Genomic DNA, 19,361 nt, shown 5'->3' on the forward strand with positions numbered 1-19,361 from the left:
AACACTTTCCCTGTCCTTGCACAGACCCTGGGCACAGGTGGCAGGTTGTCTCTTTTGTTCCCTACTACAGCACCCAACAGCTTAATCTTCTCCAAGATAAAATGCCTAAGCACAGTTATTGGGATGAATATGTGTAATTTAATGATTCATATTCAATAAGAAGCCTGGCAATGTACATGGGCCTCTGCTGGCTTTAAAGTCTACATGCTCAGGCAGTTTATTTTTTCCATTTACAGCCATTCTCTCTCGAGAGACGCCTGAGGCTGCTTCATGTAATTATATGGCAGCCATAGCGTCCATCTCTTCTAAAAACTATTAGTCCTTCTTTTCCGTTTAGCAAAGTTACGCGTTTTTTTAATCAGCTGAAGGAATTTCCTCAGACTAATGTTCTACGCCAAATCGCAAACCTAACACGTAAAACAGATTCTAGTAACCTTGGTGCTGGGTTTTACGTTGTTCTGGTTGGATGAAACTTTTGATATGTGTTTTTTGCTTTGTTTGTTGCTTTTTTTTTCTGTAGGAAGAAATAGTTACTTTCATATCTCAAGATCTATTCCTGTTTTATCTTCTGTCTCTTTTCTCATTAAGATTTCTATCTGCATAGCAATGCAATACACTCATCAAATAAATATGCCTGTAAAGGACAGAGGGCCTTAGCACTATGAAAGCAAGGGCGAATAGGAAAAAAGGTGAGGACACTTACATCCTTTTCCGTGATGTGAAGAGATAGAAACCCTTCACCACAAAACTGAGTTGCTCAGAGCTTTAGGAGAAACAGATTATTATTGAAACAAGACAAAACTAGAGGTGTAAACGCTAATTTTTTAAATTTGAAGGCAGTGAACATGGTTGAAGGAACTGCAGAGCCACTAGAAGCTTGTCAATTGCTTTGACTGGCTGTGAACAAGTGGAAGAAATTACTTCCATTTTTGAAAAGTGCTGTTCTTGATAATATTACCCAAACTTGTCAGCTCTTAAAAAAACCCCAAACTTCTACCCCAGGAGAAAATCTATTTTGGAATTAGCATTTAATAAGGGAAGGCATGGTTTCTAATGTACTTACCTTTCCATTTTAATTACATTGCCATTCTAAGCATGCTGAAAGCTGGCAGAAAATATAATGTTGGTGCAGTGTGTGAGTGGCATCAAACCCAAGTTACTCAGTATTCAGCCAGCCAAGAAAATACAGATCAGTCACGCACGGGTGTTTGTATTCTTGTTTACGAGGCAGTATCATCATGACTATAGTTTGGTTCTGATGTTTTTAGATGCTTGTCAGTGTGTGTTTTCTTTAACACATAGGTTGGGTTTTTAAGCTGTGTGCAAATGAAGGCTTTGGGAGTGTACTTTGCAAGTAAAGGCAAACGGGGAAGAATTTCTGAGAAAGAAATATCAGAGGATAATTTACTGTAGACTGTCTTCTTGTCATTATAGAGTTTTAGGGCTTTAATTTTGCAGATTATTTTGTAGTGGTTTGTTTTTCCAGTACAAATATGGACACAAACACCATGTGGGCCCAAGAAAGGTTATGAATTTTGCCCAGTCCCTTGCTCTGAGCTGATGGGAAGTAAAAAAGCACCATCTTGTGGCCAGTGAATAAGGACAGTGAGGGCATACAGGCATCCCTCTCACATGAGGTATTTACCCACCTGGTCCTGCTTTTGTCTTGCCAGTGGGTGCAACGTCCAGCTGGACATGGGGTGGGTGAGCAGGGGTGGCCACCTGGGCTAGTGCCATGAGGCAAGCTCACCTGCTTACCTCCTGGAGCGGGCTGCAGGGATGGGGCATGCAGGAGGGTGTTGTGGGCTCCTTGGGGTGTCACAGGCCACCAGGGTCACTGTACAGGGCTGTGGCACCCCACAGGGTGTCAGACAGGTGTGAATCAGCTGCTGCGGGGACCAAGTGATGGATAACGGAGGAGCTAATACCAACACATATCCCCATAGACCTTTGCAGCTGTGAAAAGAGAGATGCAGGTGCTGTTCAGCTGTGCACTTTTTGCCAAGGGGCAGGTGGTCTCCTGCTGCTAGATCCAACTGAGTTTTTGGTTCAGGATCATGCACCAGGACATCGCTGCGTGTATTGCTAGAGCATCGTTTTGAACTAACCCAAGTGGACTTTTCACTGTGGCTCTCTCCAGATATTTAGATCTCTTTTTTCTCCTTCTGTTAGTGGAATTTAATTCATCTTCCTGAAAGCTTCCATCATTTGCAGTGTGAGAAAGGAGCAGAGCTAATGCTATTCCTTCTGCCACTGAGCATTGCCAAAAGCAACTTATAGCAGGCAGTAGTAAATTTTGGTATTGGTTATCTAATCCAGCGTTGTCATGTCTAATTAGCAGATTGAATGTCTTTACAAGGTGAAGAGTTTAAAACATGCTGGAGAATTTGGGTCTATGCATTTTTCTAGGCTGAACTATTTCAGAACAGGAGAATACATGTTAGAGATGAACTGGGCATCTCAAGCCTGATTTCACCCATGTTGAGTGCTGGCAACTTCTTTCCAAGCTGGTCGTGCTCCCTGCTTCTGACAATCAGGTGGACCCTACCCTGGCTGCTGGAAGGGGTCCCCACATGGCACATACATTTGCTGCCTTTTTACTGCTTTAAAAGGCACCACATCTTTCCCCTGTTCTGCACAGAATTGTCCTCTACTTTGGATGCTCCTTATGCCTTTTAAAATTGTTCTGTTCTGCAGAAAATGTCCAAGGAGTATAGTACCTTTCTTTTTTTTCCAGGAAGTAAATAATGCCCATTTCTAAAGTATGCCAAACAGGGCAATATTTTCTCTAGGAGATTTCCGATCCATCCTTGGAGTAATAAGAATCATTGCAACGTTTCTTTCTATTCTTGGCTTTATCACAATTCTTCTTCACACCACTTACTCTTTTGGCTGGGGCCAAGGAGTGATCACAGCTAATATTAGTGTCACCTCCACAAAAGCAAATGTTGACTTTAAAAGTCTGAATGTGTACCTCTGAGCAGGCTTTTTCCCCCCGTTAATGTGTGAGAAAATACTGATAGATCCCACTTGGTACTTCATTATACCCATATTGGTCCACAGAAGATGATTATACTCTTGCTGGTTTTGCTTTTCTGTTCACTTCTGGTGTTGTGTCACATTTCTTCTTCTTTTCGATGGCTTTTCGTAATAGCGTCTTGTCACATTAGCACATGAAACAATTTGACATTCATTAATCTATTCAGTGTCCATCAACTACAGCATATATCATATATGCAAGAAATCCATTTGATTTTCCAATTGCTCTTTGAAAGTCTGCAAGCCAGTCTTCTCCGAGGAGACTACTTGGCAAGGAGCGTGGTCGTCTGCAGGCGACAGTTGTGTGTGGTAGAGACATAGGTACAACAGCCGTTGAGTAACCCCTACCAAGGTTGTCTTGCGTAACTGCTACCAAGATTGCCAGCAAACATAAGCACTTGAGATGCCAGCAGCTATGCTATAGAAAGGAAATTGCCTTGGGATGGAGCAAAGGAGGGGAAGCAATGAGGGCTTTAAACACTAAACAATTTGTGTAATTATGAAGTGTGGATGCAGTAAGCAGTGTTGTTTGTGAGCTGCCTGCCAGACACCCCAGGCATTTCCCTGACAGGCCACAATCCACATGAGAGCACAGCAAGGTGGAGAGGACAGTCAGATCAGTGTTTTCTGTGCATTACCTTGCTTTTCTTGACATGGTGTTTTGTCTCCTTCAGAGCTCGTCAGGAGTTGCTGGTGTTCTCCTATCTCAAAGTCCCCTCTGTCAGTCGGGTCAGAGAGGTAGGATGTCCCCGGTGCTAGGGGCTGGCAGGCTGGCTTAGGGCAGGTTGCGCTAGGGCTGGCAGGTGCCGCAGAGGCAGGCTGTGCCCGGCCCCTCCACAGGGAGGGAAGGGGGATTGGTACCTTCTGCTCCTCCAGACTGGAGCCCCCGCCTTGCCCTGTGGCCGAGGTGTTTCTCTTGGTCCCTGGGGAGAGAGGCGTATAAAGGCTGCTTCCCACTGCATGGCCTGCCCGTCTCCTGAGGTGCCAACACTGTCATAGCAGGAGGAGGAGTGTAGCTCCGTGCTGCTTAGCTGCCTCTCATGGCCTCATGTTCCCTCGCAGCAGCTGTAGCCCAGGGTGCTGGGTGTACTGGAGGGTGCCTCCTCCTCCTCTCCCAGGGCTGATGGAGACATCCCATGGACCCCAATTGCCCCTACCCTGGTAGGTCCCACTGACCTGTATTTGTTGCACAGTCAGCTGTCTTCCTGTACAGCTTTGCTGCAAGTCATATATCATGATCATAAGAAACACTTTTCTTTTGCTGTTTAGAAAACCAGATATGTTGCTTACTTTTAGTTCACTCCCTCTCAGGCCATTTCTATTCCATGAAAGAACTTCATCCTGTGGCTATTTGGAGTCTTTAGAGCGTCTTTGTAGCTTTGCAAACACTTTGAAAGTCCAAATTGATTATGTCAGCTACATTAATTTGCCCATCATTTTGCTGACATGCTTCAAAGGCTGTTATAGGTCTTCACTGTCTGTTGTTGTGGAGGGAACCAATTATTCTAATTAGCATATGTTCGTAAAATAGTTACATAGATAGTTTGTAATTCCATTTTTAGCTATGATATAACCATGTTTTTATATTGAACAACATCATAGTTATAGTGAAACCAGAACAAACAGCTGACAGCGGCGGCAGCAGCGAAAGCGGCGGCAGCAGCGAAAGTGGCGGCAGCGACTTGAGGTTAGTGCGGGGGCGAGGGTGACATCGGGCTTAACCGGGCAGTTTTTCGTACTCTGGGCCTCCCCTGAGCCCCCCGCGAGCATCAGCCCCGAGCTGCTCTCCCTGACCCCGGACCCGGAGGTTCCCGGCAACGAATCAGGAGAGGAGGGGGCGTAGCCGGAGGCACGGCGGAGGCACCGCGGGCGATTTAAACGATTTAAACGCTCCACCCCCTGTTATCGGGTGATAAAAAGTCTCCTGGAGGGCAGGGACTAGTCCCTGGCCAGAAGGGAGTGGGAGACTCAGCAGTGCCTGTGTGAGTCAGCAGTGACTGGGTGTGTCCCAGGGCAGGAGAGGCTCCTCCAGGGCAGGAGAGGCTGCAGTCGTTTGCAGCTCGTTGGGGAGGGCACTGACTCCCTCCCAGTGCACAAGGCGAGGAAGGTGCCAAGGAGCTGTGAACCAGGGGTGGCACCAACAGGTATTTCCCAGTTCAGTGGAAGAACAATGGTATCTACCCGGTGGAAGAAGACCAAAATGGATGTGGGAACCCAGACAGAGCTCCCACGGAAGGAAGCGATGGTGCAGGTTGCGGGCTGCAGGGAATGCTACACCGTCTCTGTGGTGTCAGGGGGCTGTGTGCACTGTGAGCAAGTAGATGATCTGCTCGGCCGAGCGGCACAGCTGCAAAGCCAGGTTGAAAGGCTTCAAGCCGAAGTAGAAAGGCTTAGGAGCATTCGGGAGGCTGAAATGGAGATAGACTGGTGGAGCCAGGCTCTGCCCTCCCTGCAACAAAAATGGGAGCACCTGCCGGAGAGCTCCCAGGATCGAGGGACCCCTGTACTCTGCTCCGCTCAGGTGGAAAACGATAACCTAGAGGAGAGGAGTGAGTGGAGGCAAGTCTATGGCTGTGGCAAAAGGCGAGTGCCCTCCTTGCCTATCTTGCCTCCACAGGTGCCTCTGAGCAATAGATATGAAGCCCTAATGGAATACAGCCGGTCCAATGGGGATGTGGTGGAGAGGCAACCTATATCAGAGGTCCCACCACAGTCAGAAAAACCTGACAGGCGTATAGCTACCTCCTCCACAAGGAAGAAGAGAAGAGTTTTAGTGGTTGGAGACTCCTTCCTAAAGGGATCTGAGGGCCCAATATGCAGAGCTGACCCCCATCACAGGGAGGTCTGCAGCCTGCCTGGAGCCCGAATCAGGGATATCACCAGGCAACTCCCCAGCCTGGTGAAGGCCACAGACTATTACCCCCTGCTGATCTTCCAGACAGGTGGGGAAGAAGCTGCATCCCGTAGTCTGAGGGGGATGAAGAAAGACTACAAGGCCCTAGTACGGTTGGTGAAAGAGTCTGGGGCACAAGTTGTTTTCTCCTCCCTCCTTCCATTTTCGGGTGATGACGTGGGATGGAATAGTAGGATTCTCTCTATTAATGCCTGGCTACGAGACTGGTGCTACAGGCAGGGCTTTGGGTTCTTTGATAATGGCTGGTTTTATAAGACACCAGGCGTGACAGTGATACATGGGAAAGGTTTATGTCGTAGGGGCAAAAGGGTTCTGGGACAGGAATTAGCAGGGCTCATTCGGAGAGCTTTAAACTAGATTCGAAGGGGGATGGGGTGGTAGCTGGGCTTGCACCACTGGGGCAACGCTCTAGTGTTGAGGTAGACCAGGAGGCCTCCCATCCCCCTGGGGTGAAATCAGTGTGCCCAGCTCGCTCCCTGAAATGCCTGGACACCAATACGCGCAGCATGGGGAATAAACAGGAGGAGTTAGAAATCCGTGTTCGGTCGGGGGGCTATGATCTAGTGGCAATTACAGAGACTTGGTGGGACGCCTCGCATGACTGGAATGTGGTCATGGATGGCTATGTCCTGTTCAGGAAAGACAGGCCGCTAAGGAGAGGTGGTGGAGTTGCTCTTTATGTGAGTGAGCAGCTAGAATGTATTGAGTTCTGTCCAGGGGCGGATCAGGAGCGAGTTGAGAGTTTGTGGGTGCGAATTAAGGGGCAGGCTGGCAGGGGTGATACTGTTGTGGGTGTCTATTACAGGCCACCAGATCAGGATGAGGAGGGTGATGAGGCCTTCTACAGGCAGCTGAGAGCAGTGTCTCAATTACAGGGCCTGGTTGTTGTGGGGGATTTCAACTACCCTGATATTTGCTGGGAGGCCTACTCAGCCAGCCATCCTCAGTCCAGGAGGTTCCTCCAGTGCGTTGATGATAACTTTCTGATGCAAATGGTGGATGAGCCAACTAGGAGAGGAGCGCTGCTGGATCTTATCCTCACTAACAAGGAGGGTCTGGTTGAAGAGGTGAAGGTTGAGGGCAGCCTTGGTTGTAGTGACCATGAGATGGTAGAGTTCAGGATCTCATGTGGCAGGACCAGAATAGCTAGCAGAATCACAACCCTGAACTTCAGGAGGGCCAACTTTGGCGTTTTCAAGCAATTGCTAGGGGAAATACCATGGGACAGGGTACTAGAAGGTAAGGGGGCCCAAGATAGTTGGTTAGCATTCAAGGACTGCTTCTTCCGAGCTCAAGATCAGAGCATCCCAACAGGTAGGAAGTCAAGGAAGGGTACCAGGAGACCTGCATGGTTAAACAGGGAACTGCTGGGCAAACTCAAGTGGAAGAAGAGGGTGTATAGATCGTGGAAGGAGGGGCTGGCCACTTGGGAGGAATATAAGTCTGTTGTCAGAGGATGTAGGGAGGCAACTAGGAAAGCTAAGGCCTCCTTGGAATTAAACCTGGCAAGAGAGGTCAAGGACAACAGAAAGGGCTTCTTCAAATACATTGCAGGTAAAGCCAACACTAAAGGCAATGTAGGCCCACTGATGAATGAGGTGGGGGTCCTGGAGACAGAGGATAAAAAGAAGGCGGAGTTACTGAATGCCTTCTTTGCCTCTGTCTATACTGTTGGAGGCTGTCCTGAGGAGCCCCGGACCCCTGAGGCCTCAGAAGAAGTCAGGATAGAGGAGGAATCTGTCTTGGTTGATGAGGGCTGGGTCAGGGACCGATTAAGCAACCTGGACGTCCATAAATCCATGGGCCCTGATGGGATGCACCCACGGGTGCTGAGGGAGCTGGCGGAAGTCATTGCTAGGCCACTCTCCATCATCTTTGCTAAGTCGTGGGCAACAGGAGAGGTGCCTGAGGACTGGAGGAAAGCGAATGTCACTCCAGTCTTCAAAAAGGGCAAGAAGGAGGACGCGGGTAACTATAGACCGGTCAGCCCCACCTCCATCCCCGGAAAGGTGATGGAACAACTTGTTCTTGGTGCTGTCTCTAGGCACATCAAGGATAGGGGGATCATTAGGGGCACTCAGCATGGCTTCACCAAGGGGAAGTCATGCTCAACCAACTTGATAGCCTTTTATGAGGACATAACCCGGTGGATAGATGATGGTAAAGCTGTGGATGTGGTCTATCTCGATTTCAGTAAAGCGTTTGACACAGTCTCCCACAGCATCCTCGCAGCTAAACTGAGGAAGTGTGGTCTGGATGATCGGGTAGTGAGGTGGATTGTGAACTGGCTGAAGGAAAGAAGCCAGAGAGTGGTGGTCAATGGGACAGAGTCCAGTTGGAGGTCTGTGTCTAGCGGAGTCCCACAAGGGTCGGTTCTGGGACCAGTTCTATTCAATATATTCATTAATGACTTGGATGAGGGATTAGAGTGCACTGTCAGCAAGTTTGCTGATGACACCAAACTGGGAGGAGTGGCTGATGCGCCGGAAGGCTGCGCAGCCATTCAGAGGGACCTGGACAGGCTGGAGAGTTGGGCGGGGAGAAATTTAATGAAATATAACAAGGGCAAGTGTAGAGTCCTGCATCTGGGCAAGAACAACCCCATGTACCAGTACAAGTTGGGGGCAGAGCTGTTGGAGACCAGCATAGGGGAAAGGGACCTGGGGGTCCTAGTGGACAACAGGATGACCATGAGCCAGCAGTGTGCCCTTGTGGCCAAGAAGGCCAATGGCATCTTGGGGTGTATTAGAAGGGGTGTGGTTAGCAGGTCAAGAGAGGTTCTCCTTCCCCTCTACTCTGCCCTGGTGAGGCCGCATCTGGAGTATTGTGTCCAGTTCTGGGCCCCTCAGTTCAAGAAGGACAGGGAACTGCTAGAGAGAGTCCAGCGCAGAGCCACGAAGATGATTAAGGGAGTGGAACATCTCCCTTATGAGGAGAGGCTGAGGGAGCTGGGTCTCTTTAGCTTGGAGAAGAGGAGACTGAGGGGTGACCTCATTAATGTTTATAAATATGTAAAGGGCAAGTGTCATGAGGATGGAGCCTGGCTCCTCAGTGACATCCCTTGACAGGACAAGGGGCAATGGGTGCAAGCTGGAACACAGGAGGTTCCACTTAAATATGAGGAAAAACTTCTTTATGGTGAGGGTGACTGAACACTGGAACAGGCTGCCCAGAGAGGTTGTGGAGTCTCCTTCTCTGGAGACATTCAAAACCCGCCTGGACGCGTTCCTGTGTGATATGGTCTAGGCAATCCTGCCCCGGCAGGGGGATTGGACTAGATGATCTTTCGAGGTCCCTTCCAATCCCTAACATTCTGTGATTCTGTGATTCTGTGATTATTATTACTAGTGGGCAGGAATGGCCTGTTGCTGCAAGTGAATCCCAAGCAAGTGCATCGGGGGAAGGATGACAATACCAGTGCAGTGACATTCATGTGGACAGGCAGATTTTATCTATGGAAGATGCTCAGTAGCTTAGAGGTGCTTTTCAGCATGTCAGTTCTCCTAGAGAGGCTGAAGAAGACAATGCTGCCAGTGAAGTTTTTGAGTGTGTGTATGTTTTCCAAGCAAGGTTTTTACTCTTAGTTAACACAGTCCTTTCCTCCTAGGCTGGAAAATTTTTCTTTATCGCTCTGTAGTTAAAGATACTATCTAAGAGTTAAATTACTTATGAAAACAAATATTGATTTGTGTTCTTAATTAAATGGAAAAAGGAAATAGATCTACCCTCAACTGCTGGAATTGCAGAATTTAAATGAAAACTGCCTTAGTTTTCATTTAAAAGACTTACAGATAAGCAGATCAGAGACCAAGCCATTTGAAACACTTTAGGTATATTGACAGTGAAGTCAAAGATTTTTTTCATAAACTTTATGCATTGGCTATTTCTAGTTCAAGCTTATTCCTGGTAAGGTTACACACTTCAATGTGCAAAAGTTTTGTTTGCATTATGTGAAGCTGCCTTTTGCTTCTTTCTCCTAACTAAGGTTCTCAGAGAGACAAAATGTCTATATTTTACCTTTTTCCACTAGTGGCAGAGCTATGTGTTATCTTGCTCCTCAGATGTCAAAGCACTGGTTTTATAATTGTGTATTTTAAAACCACATGCATTTAGTATTTAACTAACTGAAACATCTTTGTGAGTGAAGTTCTTGATAGGATTAGTTTCCCTATTCAGTTATTCCAGCGACTTTCTGAGAGATGGTGGAATACCATCTTAAAACAACAGCATCTACATCTGCAGCACTGGTAACTAAAAGCCTTAGCACTGTGCCCCATCTCTTGGCAGCACAGGTTGCCAAAGTGCCCCACTCGCAGAAAGAACAGCCCAGGTAGCCTCAGGTTCCCTGAGACCTTTCTCTCGCTGTAATAACCAGTATTTCCCCTCACCAAAAGTTTTATTGCTTATTTGTGTATTCCTTGCAACATTTGCAGAAACTATGCTTTATAGGCTGCCACTGGTGCCACTCTAATGATATGGCAGGTAGGATTTGAGGAAAGCCCCTGCTCTTACAAATGTTAGTAGTTTGGCAGGTGACATACACTTCTAGTTCAGCAGCTCTTAAAGATATGTCAAGATAAAAGTCAACTTGGGTTGTCTCCCACAGCCAGCCAGCTATAAGCTGATCATGCTCCATCAGCCCTCCTAAAATGTGCAAGAAAACCGCTTTCTCCTGCAGGCTGCAGGATCTCTAGCTATGGACACTGGGCTTATCTTTTTTTATGGACTCATTTTTTTCCCCCCAAGTTTTACTCTCTAATCATAAATTCAACCTGATGGGGCTTCACAAAGTACAGCCTCCAGCATACTGATTAGAAAATACTGCGATTTGTACATCAGGTACTTTTTGCTGTACACCATTTAATGACCTTATTTAACTTCGTAATAAAGTCAGACTAAGAATATCCCATATGTCTCATAACTAACTTTTTTTCTCAAGATCAGTATATCCAATTCCTGGAATTCAGGTGGCCTTTCTCAGGTGAGCTGAAGCTCCTTTACAGCACTCACAAAGGACCCTAAATTGATATAAATATAATGTGTACCTATAAAGCCCGTTTATGTTGCCACAGAACCGTGAAGTGCCTTTAATGTAAATGAGAATCTAGACCAACATTTTCATGTCTTCGTTTCAGTCTCAGGTAAAAATTATATCTGGGAAGAAGAGAGGGGAAAGCATTTCACATTCTGTTTTAGTAAGTTTTTACTAACTGCGTAGAAATTAAAACTATATGAACATGCTCAAGTTAAGAGAGCGGTTGGTAATACATCTTCTTGAAGCTAGAGGGCATAGGAGACACAGAAAGTCTCTGGTATAACTTGGTTATCAAGAGGTGTGAGTCATTTAGAGTAACATTCTGTTGTTTTTGCATAAAATGGCACTTGCTACTAAGTGCAAACATTTTGTTCTCTTTCTGAAGAGAAGTGACTGAAAAGCAGAAATATCTTTCGAGATTGTTATCAATTTTGCAGAGAGTCTAAAGGAAAATCAATTATTTGTAGAGCTATTGCTCTAAATTAAGATCTTAATGTATGCTTCCTATTTTTAATCCAGAGTAGTTTGGTATTAAGTTTATGTTCTGCAGGAGCTCTTGTTATTAACCATTAAAATAGTGAGCTACTAATAATTGTTTTAATGGGAAAAGTGAAAGGTAAGTTCATGGGCATAAGGGCATTGCTATTGAGCGCCATAACTGTAAACTTCAGATTTTTACTTGTCTAGCTGGTCTGGTCAAAATATTTGGTAACTTTTCTTCACGCCTACACAGTATTTCTGTAATAGCGAAATCCTGCTGTGTTTTATGTTACAATCCACATGTCTACTGTGTAATACCTGCATGAGAGGGATACTGGCAGACTCTTTGCGGTATAGGCCAAGCCTTATTTTGTTTGCATTTTGAGAATAAAGTTCACAGGGCTGATCCTAAATGTGTAAGAGGAACAGAGCATCCTGAGTTGCTCTTTGGAAAACCTCCCCAAATTCCAGTGTGTTTTGTTTTCAATTCAAAGTAATCCAGTGGGAGAACCGAACTTTGCCACAGTCTGAAAGGGAGAGAAGATCACAGAATCACAAAATGTTAGGGATTGGAAGGGACCTCGAAAGATCACCTAGTCCAATCCCCCTGCCGGAGCAGGATTACCTAGACCATATCACACAGGAACGCGTCCAGGCGGGTTTTGAATGTCTCCAGAGAAGGAGACTCCACAACCTCTCTGGGCAGCCTGTTCCAGTGTTCACTTACCCTCACTGTAAAGAAGTTTTTCCTCAAATTTATGTGGAACCTTCTGTGTTCCAGCTTGAACCCATTGCCCCTTGTCCTGTCAGTGGATGTCACAGAAGAGCCAGGCTCCATCCTCATGACACTTGCCCTTTACATATTTATAAACATTAATGAGGTCACCCCTCAGTCTCCTCTTCTCCAAGCTAAAGAGACCCAGCTCCCTCAGCCTCTCCTCATAAGGGAGATGTTCCACTCCCTTAATCATCTTCGTGGCTCTGCGCTGGACTCTCTCTAGCAGTTCCCTGTCCTTCTTGAACTGAGGGGCCCAGAACTGGACACAATACTCCAGATGCGGCCTCACCAGGGCAGAGTAGAGGGGGAGGAGAACCTCTCTCGACCTGCTGACCACACCCCTTCTAATACACCCCAAGATGCCATTGGCCTTCTTGGCCACAAGGGCACACTGCTGGCTCATGGTCATCCTGTTGTCCACTAGGACCCCCAGGTCCCTTTCCCCTATGCTGGTCTCCAACAGCTCTGCCCCCAACTTGTACTAATACGTGGGGTTTTTCTTGCCCAGATTCAGGACTCTACACTTGCCCCTGTTATATTTCATTAAATTTCTCCCCGCCCAACTCTCCAGCCTGTCCAGGTCTCTCTGAATGGCTGCGCAGCCTTCCGGTGCGTCAGCCACTCCTCCCAGTTTTGGTGTCATCAGTGAGTAACTGGCTGACAGCGCACTCTATTCCCTCATCCAAGTCATTAATGAATATATTGAATAGTACTGGTCCCAGAACCGACCCTTGTGGGACTCCGCTAGACACAGACCTCCAACTGGACTCTGTCCCATTGACCACCACTCTCTGGCTTCTTTCCTTCAGCCAGTTCACAATCCACCTCACTACCCGATCATCCAGACCACACTTCCCCAGTTTAGCTGCGAGGATGCCGTGGGAGACTGTGTCAAACGCTTTACTGAAATCGAGATAGACCACATCCACAGCTTTACCATCATCTATCCACTGGGTTACGTCCTCATAAAAGGCTATCAAGTTGGTTGAGCATGACTTCCCCTTGGTGAAGCCATGCTGAGTGCCCCTAATGATCCCCCTATCCTTGATGTGCCTAGAGACAGCACCAAGAACAAGTTGTTCCATTACCTTTCCAGGGATGGATGTGAGGCTGACCGGTCTATAGTTACCCAGGTCTTCCTTCTTGCCCTTTTTGAAGATTGGAGTGACATTTGCTTTCCTTCAATCCTCAGGCACCTCTCCCGTTGCCCACGACTTAGCAAAGATGATGGAGAGTGGCCTAGCAATGACTTCCGCCAGCTCCCTCAGCACCTGCGGGTGCATCCCATCAGGGCCCATGGATTTATGGACGTCCAGGTTGCTTAATCGGTCCCTGACCCAGCCCTCATCAACCAAGACAGATTCCTCCTCTATCCTGACTTCCTCTGGGGCTTCAGGGGTCTGGGTCTCCTCAGGACAGCCTCCAGCAGTATAGACAGAGGCAAAGAAGGTATGCAGTAACTCCGCCTTCTTTTTATCCTCTGTCTCCAGGGCACGCACCTCATTCATCAGTGGGCCTACACTGAAGATGTACGTATCTGTTAGTTTATGCTGAGTTTCTCAGGTCAGTTGACTTTCCCTCTCAAACAGAAAATCAAAGGTACTGTGAGTTTGTAGGACTCCAGCATCAAAGAAAAGATTCCCTCCAGCCTTTGTGAACTGCTACGTTTTCCACAGGTTTTATGCCTAAAGACAGATGGCTGCTGAACCACGGGATGATATTCCAGTAAACAAAACAGCGCTGGTGGAGTAATGAAACTCCGCTGAATTATTCATTGGGTCCTGAATGATGCAGAGAGACTTATTATAGCGGACACCCCTGAAGAGGAGAGCAGCGCTTGGCACAGCCCTGCCTGTGCAGTACACCTGACCTGTTTTCCCAGGTAGGCATTTGCAAAAACGAATACCTTGTATAAATGCACTGGAACAACTGTGTTTGGTAGCTGTCCATTACTCATCTAGAAATAGTCAATCTAATTCAAAAAAACCCAGTTAAGTGCATGCTCCAGTGCCATGGACATAAAATTAAAAGCATGTCCATCTTTAAGGAGATGCACATCTTCAGGCTTGCTGGCTCAAATCTGATGATGCCTCCTAATAAATGTCACAGATCACTGCAGGAACACAGAATACATCAACACAGAACTGGTTCCAAAAAACAGTGTGTACCAATAACATAATTTTAGCCCATGAAGCATTTTCCCAGCTGGCCTTTGGAAGCTGAGGAACTGTACAGCCTCACCAAAAAGGTAGGTGTCTCGAGGTATGGTACTCCTACTGCTGTCACAGTTTAATAATGATCAGTGATGCATTAACGTACTGAGTGGGGAAGTTAAAGGAGGGTGTCCAGCATAGGCAGAGAAGCTGGAGTGGAGAAAGTTATAATGGTGAGACCAACTGTGGCTATAGAACCGAACTCACCTTTCAAATAAAAAATTTGGAGGTCTGTTTTTGGATGGTGCTGGGAAGGAGTTTCTACTGAAGCCTGCTGATAGTGGTGGTGAGTGAATCAGTCTTTCCATCTACAGGTCTGGAGGAAAGATTACATTGGGGGTGGGGGGAAGGAAGAAACCCCTCTATAGAATGAATTTGGAATCAAACCCTCCCATCTCCCAAACTGAAGAAAGTTTATTCTTCAAAACACCATTACAAACTTTGGTGGAAGCAATAAAACATTCAAAATTACCACATAATAGTCTGATTGGTGGTATCCACTCGTGGCAGAGGAGCACTGGTAGGGAGAATCACGCTGTCATTTCAGATTTGTGCTGGGCTTGAATGTGGTAGTGATGAGTCCTGTAAGAATTATTATTAAGATGCCTTCTAATCCTAGAGTAAAATTTAGCAGAATAATCTGATACTTTGTCATAAGAAGCCAAAAAGTTATTTGCTTTGCTACTGGATATCTAAGCATATGGCTATTGGAGTATTTGACTCTGCTTAAAGGCTTTTTTTTTTTCTTGACAGTAATTTGCAGGAGACTGATACATGGCTAGTCCTAAAAATGCAGGTTTTGATTTCATAGAATCATAGATTTTTTTTGGTTGGAAAGCACCTTTAAGATCATCAAGTCCAACCGTTAACCAGCACTGCCAAGTCCACCACGATACCATGTCCCTAAGCACCACATCTACACGTCTTTTGAATTCCTGCAGGGATGGTGACTCCACCACTTCCCTGGGCAGCCTGTTCCAATGTTTGATGACCCTTTCAATGAAGAAATTTTTCCTGATATCCAATCTAAACCTCCCCTGGCACAACTTGAGGCCATTTCCTCTCATCCTATCACTTGTTACTTCGGAGAAGAGACCGACACACCTCACTACAACCTCCTTTCAGGTAGTTGTAGAGAGCGATAAGGTCTCCCCTGAGCCTCCTTTTCTCCAGGCTAAACAACCCCAGTTCCCTCAGCCACTCCTCATACAGTATTACATTTAATACAGTATTATACATTACTTTCAATACAGTATTATCAACTTCACGTGGTAGAAGACTGCTGTCTTTGCATTTTCTATAGCAGATGTGCACACGACCTTTGCTAGCTCTGTTTGGTGAGACCGTGTTGCTAGGCAAAGGCATGGAAAAGTTCTAGTGGTGTTTCCTTGAAATTATGCATATTTGTGTCTTGCCACTGTCACAGACCTCCTCCTTTCTGCCTGATGACTGGAGCTATCTACAGTACTGGGGTTTTGTACTTTATTCTCTGACCTTGACTTGTAAGAGATCATAATTTACAGGGAGCTTCACTGAGGGAGAGCAATGGGAAACCATCCATTCTAAAAAGTTATGTACTCGTGACTTCTCCTGCACAACAGGCTTGTGATATTTGACTTGATTTTTTGTGATGTCTTTGTCTATAGGGCTGAAATAGGATGATGTTTAGTTACTGCTTCTCTGAACTTTTGACACTCTCGCTGGCTGTTTTCTGTATGTTATTCCCTCTCCAGTCCAGATGTTTCTGCACATGAGCTGCCCAGCCATTCAGCTTAGTTTTTTTGGATGGCAAAGCCTTGATTTTGTTTTGTGATGGAGGACATTAGAACGTGGAGACTACCCATTTTTTTTGTGGAAGGACTCCAGCGGCTCTGGCATTCTTGCATGATAGGACGTGGTTACTGAGACCCATGACGTTCAACTGCTGCAATGAAACTGGCCTTGGTAGAGGTTATGTGATTTCTGTAGCGTTTCTCTCGGCTGCTTTGGGTGCACTGTTATGTGTTCCCAAGAGACTGTAACTCAAGCTCATGGAAATCCTGCGCGACTGACCCTCAAGATTACTGGAACTCCTCCCAGCCTGTGCTTGACTGAGGCTGCGTGCAGCCTGTGCTCCCAAGGGACCTTGATGTTTTAAGCCCAAATTCGGGTCTGTTCCTCGCTTGAGACATATGTTGAAAGGGTTGTACTCCGCTTAAGCCTGACTGGTAGTATTTCCAAAAAAGAGGATGTTAAAAACTGGTTGGTCACTCCTCAGGCCAGATTTCCAAGCAAGCTCTGCATCCAGCAGGTCTCACTAGGACGAGGTAGGCAGGCTGAATGCTGCGGCTATAAACAAGACAAAATGGGAAGATTCTTCAGAAAAGCTGACTTTGGGCTATCCTGGCAAAACCCTTGTGAAACTCCTTGTTTTGGGCCACAGTGCTTGTATGCATGGGAAGAGCATGCAGAAACCTGGCCTTCTCCTCAGAGCTGTTGGGGCAGGTCAGGCTGGCTGAGAAGTGAAAAGCTGGGTTTCCTCTAACAGCGGTGGCTTTCTCCATTGCTTGTACAACACATTTACATTCTTAAGTTGCCAGAATAAATACATGAAGAAGGCGGAAAAGGAGAAGGGAAGCTCATTTTTTTTCTAGGCAGAAGATTAAGAGCAAACTAAAGTGTCAATTGTGCAAGGATTTTGGTGTGTGCCTTACTGTAGGCACTGCGGATAGTCCCATTGCTGTGGGGGCAGGACAGAGCAGGGCTAAGCAGGGGTTGAGAACGCACGATGTATGAGAATACATCAAAAGTAAAATAGGAAGAGATAAACTGGATAGGGCTAGAATCCAAACCTTACATTCAAAGAGGGAAATTCATTCTGCTTCTTCCCCCTTCCAAGTTTTTGGGAGGCCAGTTCTGACTATAAGCTGTACAGAGCAAGGAATGTGCCCTAATCTTAACAGAATTTGGGATGCTATTTAATTTGCATTGGATGAAATGACAAAGAGAGAAAAAAGGATAGTTTTTGTTGTGTGAATGCAGTTGCAGGATACAACCACATCCGGTAGCCAGGAAAAAAAAAAGCATGTTAGTGGCACCAACCAGTGCTAAGTTGCTGAGTGTAAGGAGTGCTAAGGAGCTCTGGTGTTGATGCCAGTGCATACTGACCAGTCTGAGCGCTTACAATGAGAACAATTAATACCAGATTCCTGAGAAGGTGGTGGAATTTGCCAAGCTTCCAAAAAACAACCAGACCATTTTCAGGTCCTGATTATTTCCTAATGAACTGCTTGACCCCAAGGGCCTGTAGCAGCCATGAAAGTCTGCCTTTGCAAAGCCTCTTAGAATAGTCCCATTCAAATACAGACATAATTACACCTCTCCTCACAATATTACATTTCAAATATCCTCCCAGTAATCAGAATCACTGCAGTGTGTGAGGAGTGAAGAGCTCCTTTATCCTTGCAGCAGAAAGCATCTGAACTAAAGAAGGTTTATAGTGGAAAAGGCTAATAGAAAAGGCCTTGAGCCATCATCACAGTCACAAAAAAGGCATGAGCAAATCTGAGAGGGAGCGACAATGCTGCCCCTTTACTAGAAAATGCTCCGATGGAGAATGAGTGAGAGAGGACAAGCATCCCCTGCCTCCCCCGCAGAAAATCACAGCTACAGAAAAGTTGTTGTATATTTCAGTTCATTCCCATGGTTTTAATATGCTAACTTGCTCTAATTATTCCTATTCAAGGCTGATGTATGTTTGGCAACTTTACATTAAAAAAATGTTCCCACTATCAGAATTGCAAATGTGAAGCAGATAGAACAACACTCGTTTGCAGGCAGGACAAGGGGAATATGACGTGTTCAGATGCAATGTGAACCAGTCATTTGGCCAAACTTTCCATGAAAATATCTCTGATACTGGCTGTGCCTACTGATTTTTCCTTATTTGCAGTAGGCCCTTGGTTTTCTGCCTCACATTGATGAAGAGTGGAAACGTTGACCTCATAAGGGATTTCTTCCAGTTTGTTTCCCAGGATTTTTTTCGGTACTAATACATAGTTAATTTAACACCTGCATGTTTTTCACATGAGCAGTACGTAACACAATAGTAAGCCCTTAAGAAGTTTCACCAAGCTGTACTGTGTTGTGTCACGACACGCAGAGCTCTCCTTTCCAGAATGGAGTATGAATTTTTGTCAGTCATGCTCAGTATCCTTACATTGGGACGGTCACTTTGCAGGAAGGAGTAGGACACATCCAACGACTATGTGACTAGGAAAGTCTGTAAAATCCCAACATCTCACAGATACTAAGTTCCTACAAGTTTTATCAAAATCAGTATCCAGTGGAGTGAGACCCAGGGTGGTTTTCTACTAAGGGAAAAGTGAGGAATTAGCTGCTCTCTTTTACAGAAACTGGCAGTCGCTGTGATCTGGAGTTGGGCTCGAGGGGTCTGTTGGAAGGAAGCAGGGGAGCCATAACGGGTGTAATATGTGACATGGTAAGGAACTGAGATTATTGCTGTGGGAAGTATAATAAACAGCATGGAAATCTACAGGGTAACAGCCTTTGCTAGTTCTGCTGCTCGTACAGAGATACAGACTTCTCAGTTTCTTGTCAATGAGTATGGGTGTTCATTCACAGCACAGAGGTGGGTCATCTAAGGAGGTGACCGTTTTTTAAAGCAAAAAGCAACTAGTAGTGTTGATTTCATCATGGGACAGAAAGTGAGAGCACAGAAAAAGCAAGGAGCTGAGCTAGAAGAGGAGCCTGAAGTTATATCCCACTGGCTCCAAAGGCATTGCTTTGCATTGCAGAAGGTGACAGATGTGCCTGTTGTCACCTACACACAAAGAAAGATACACAAACAGCGAGTAAATAGTACTTAAAATGGAGGAAGATTTACTAATGAGCGAGCTATAT

The sequence above is a fragment of the Nyctibius grandis genome, chromosome 4, assembly GCF_013368605.1.
Source record: "Nyctibius grandis isolate bNycGra1 chromosome 4, bNycGra1.pri, whole genome shotgun sequence".
Taxonomy (NCBI): domain Eukaryota; kingdom Metazoa; phylum Chordata; class Aves; order Nyctibiiformes; family Nyctibiidae; genus Nyctibius; species Nyctibius grandis.